Source organism: Octodon degus, unplaced genomic scaffold (genome assembly GCF_000260255.1).
Source record: "Octodon degus isolate 3935 unplaced genomic scaffold, OctDeg1.0 scaffold00066, whole genome shotgun sequence".
NCBI classification, from domain to species: Eukaryota; Metazoa; Chordata; class Mammalia; order Rodentia; family Octodontidae; genus Octodon; species Octodon degus.
The window spans coordinates 5,511,123-5,514,744 of record NW_004524642.1 but is presented as its reverse complement, the minus strand read 5'-3'; the positions used below and the strand labels follow the sequence as shown (position 1 = coordinate 5,514,744).

The 3,622-nt window shown below is 34.1% G+C and overlaps 1 pseudogene; it reads left to right on the top strand.

The window, feature by feature from the left end:
* Nucleotides 1–274: 274 nt before the first annotated feature.
* Nucleotides 275–3,622, top strand: part of LOC105742678 — a 12,821-nt pseudogene continuing 9,473 nt past the window's right edge.

The following is a 3,622-nucleotide window of genomic DNA, read 5'->3' as shown; positions in this document are numbered from 1 at the left end:
GGTATATTTGTAGTTCTTCTTTTCTCATGCCCATATTCAGCTCATTCTATTTTCTATTTCACTATGTATCTTGCAAAAAAAAAAAAAAAGTCAGCAGTTGTTGTCTTCTCTTACTACACAGAACAAGGTATCAGTCAACCAACATAAATCATTGTAAGATACTCTAAGGAATACGGTACTCTTACCCTTAAGGACAAATGACTCTGAAAGTGGAAACAACTGTTTGCTTCTGTTTTAAGTAATTCATCAGCGGGTTAAGCAAATAAGCATCAGAATGTCTGAAAGGACAAGGGAACATATTGCTGGCTTAAACTGGCACGCTTCAGATCCACGGATCCACGGTTATGGTCCTTCAACCTGCTACCTAATGGCTATTGGTTGTATAACCATATCAAAGGCTGATGGTAAGAAACGGTCTTTTAGGAAAAATGTATTCACATTCTGCTGAAGCTTTCTGTCCCAGTTTATGTTTATAGATATGGCTTGAAATCTGCAAGCCTGGAATATTAAAAATGAACAAATAGAAGAAACTTGAATAATGGTACAGAGGATGCAAAACTCCTTTACCTATAAATATAATAGTGGTGAAGAGCTAAAAGATAGAGTCCTGTAAAAGAAACTCAGGGGTTTTATTGTGGTAAGATAGAAAATACTGTGCCAAGTTTGTAGAAAAATGAAATTTTGGGCCAAGGTGAAACATACTATTAGGTGATGGTAACTGGAATTCTGTTCCTGCAGCCCACGATTCATTAGAAATAACACTTGTGATATGATCAGGAGTGGTTTCCATTCACGAAGAGCTGCTCTGGAAGGTGATTCTATGGTAGTGTCAATTTGAATTGTCTCTTATTTCAGTATTGTGGAATACTTTAGGGTTTGGAGAGTCTAACTAGCTTATGACACATGTTTCTGATCTTTCCAGTGACTGGATTATGATTAGTTCTTTGGTATAGCAGTTGACCACAGTAAGAAATCCAAGAATTTTGAAACATGAATTTGATAGTAAGTAGTTGGAAAAGTCAAAAGATCTTCCATAAAACATAAAGGTTGGTTTGATCACCTCTCAGCCTTCTGGCTAAGACAATGTGTGAAACAGTTTGCCCTTGATCCTTAGAGCTCCACATCTGTTAATATCTAGTAAATCCCATTCTCTGACATATCTATTATATTGTCAGAGTAGTTTAACCTCTGATTTCTTAAAGAAGTGCTGAAATTCTCTTTTAGCGATCTGACCACAGATATATAGCGTTTTTGAGTCTGAAGGCTTTCAAAATTTGGACTATCTCAAGAAATATCATCAATGCTATATATCTACGTTATGATCACCTTCAGTCTTTCACTTTAAACAGAAGTGAAATCAATCATGTCCTGAATTATTACAACTTCCCAGCTCTCCACTTCTGTTCATTTCGCCCTCCTTTCTTTGGCTGACTTATTTTTTGCCTAGCTACTTAAAGAAAAGTATAAAAAATGAGGTATAAAGGTAAAGCCATATTAATATGCTGAGCTGTAAAAGGCTCAAGTCAACAACTTCTGACATTGCCAGTCCTGTGGATGACCCATTACTATTATGAACTGCCAGACTATATTGGAATATTTTGCTGAATTCAGGCACCTATGATATTTAAATCACAATGGAATACCCATCTCCAACAAAACTAAACCAAAAAGGGATACAAATGAAGGTCCATTTTGTATCTGTATAAACAAAATAGTCAGGATAGATATACAGCTACTTTCTCTTAATTCACTGAATAGATTTGTTCTAATAGTGTTTGAAGAGGACATCATGTCTGCATCTTGCACTATGAATAACCACTAAGAAGACAACAATATGCAATGTATTAATTATTGAAACTGTCCTACTAATTGGTTTTGAAACTGTCTCACTGCTATTTGTTTCTCAATAAAATTATTAAAAAATGAAAGAAAAATATGTTTTAAATTTCACGTAGTTCTAAAAGAAGATACTTATTAGACTAATGTGCTTATTAAAAAAAATATTTAACTTGTGATGTTCATCTTAGGTTAGAAGTCCCTGTAGTAGCTAGCCCATGTAATGAAATAATTTGAACAATATATTGCATAAATTATGTTCTGTAAAAAAAGATTTTTTCCCTTGGAAAACCTATTCTTTTACCTATTTTCAGAGTCATATATTCATATAAATGTAAGAAAAAATAATCTTAATAATTACCTTTTGAAAGCAACTAGAAAATGTCTGTAATTTTTTAAACTGTTTAAATTGTCATTTTCATCCTCTCTGTTTTCATTCACCAAATTACTTGATAGAGATTAAAAATTCTTTATGAATATTTTACATGGGCCACAACTGTTAAAATTAGTCAATCATATCAATTTTACAATTTACTACATATTTATTTTTTATTTTAGTAGTTAAAAGACTTTATTCTAATAGCTATAATTACAGTGCTTGTCGAAATGAAAACTGAAAGCAAGTATAAAAAAAGGGTTGATTATTAATCGTGTTTTGAAGCAGTAAGAGGTTCCATAACACCAAATAAGCCAGTTCTGAAATTTTCCAAGTAAATTTAACAGCTCCAGCTTCTTCAGTGTTTATCAAAATGCACAAAAAAAAAAAAAAAAAAGTAGAGGTCGTCTTTTCTAATGGCAAATTGGAACCTTGCAGGTGGAGGGAGACAGCTACTGCACACATGGAGGTAGGGGGTTTCGGGACTGTGGTTTGGAGAGGACCAACCAACCCACCTTGCTTGCGCTCCTGCTGGTGAGTCCCAGACTTTGACCAATGCAAGTCCCAAGTGTGTCTTACTCTTTTGAGTCAATATATGCTTCTAAAATAAAATTATGGCATTTTAAATTATTGCCGACTCTAAACTCACTGCTGTTTCACCTATCTTCCCCTAATCCCAGAGACTCTAATCTAAGGGCATTTTTTTTTCTCTAAACCCTTTTCTTTTCTTTTTTTTTTTTTTTTTAATGCATGAGCACATTTCCTTTGAATACCAGCATATATTAGTGTTTAATTATTTTTATATTAAAATCTCAAGTCTAAGTCATTTTGTTTTTTCTTTTTTCTTGTTTTGGTGTAAGAAGGATTTATGTAGAAAAAGGAAACTTCTGCTTGCGAGGGACAGAAGGGGGCCCAGAAGATGGGCTTCCAGCCCACTCCACCTCTCAAGGGTGTTTCATTGAGCAAAGCCATGAGGTGGGGTGGGATTAAGGTAAGAATTAATCAGTAAGATTACAAGTATAACCACTTAGGTAATATTGATCTCATGGCAAATCATAGGATGGGCGTGAGGTGGGACAAAACTATGGTAGAACCCAAGCATAGTTGCATGTTATTTGAGTCTTTTAAGAACAATTACTGGACTTACTGGCTGTTTGATTTCATTCATACGCCAACCAATAAAGGGGTTCAATATTTATTAGTCTGGGTAGATATCTTCAAAAACTGAGTTAAATCCCTACTTTGTAGTACAGAAAAGGCACAAAATGCATTAAGAGTTTTACTCTCAGTAATCATCTCCACATTATTTGAACCTTCTTCTTCTTTCTTCTTTCTTCTTCTTCTTCTTCTTCTTCTTCTTCTTCTTCTTCTTCTTCTTCTTCTTCTTCTTCTTCTTCTTCTTCTTCTTCT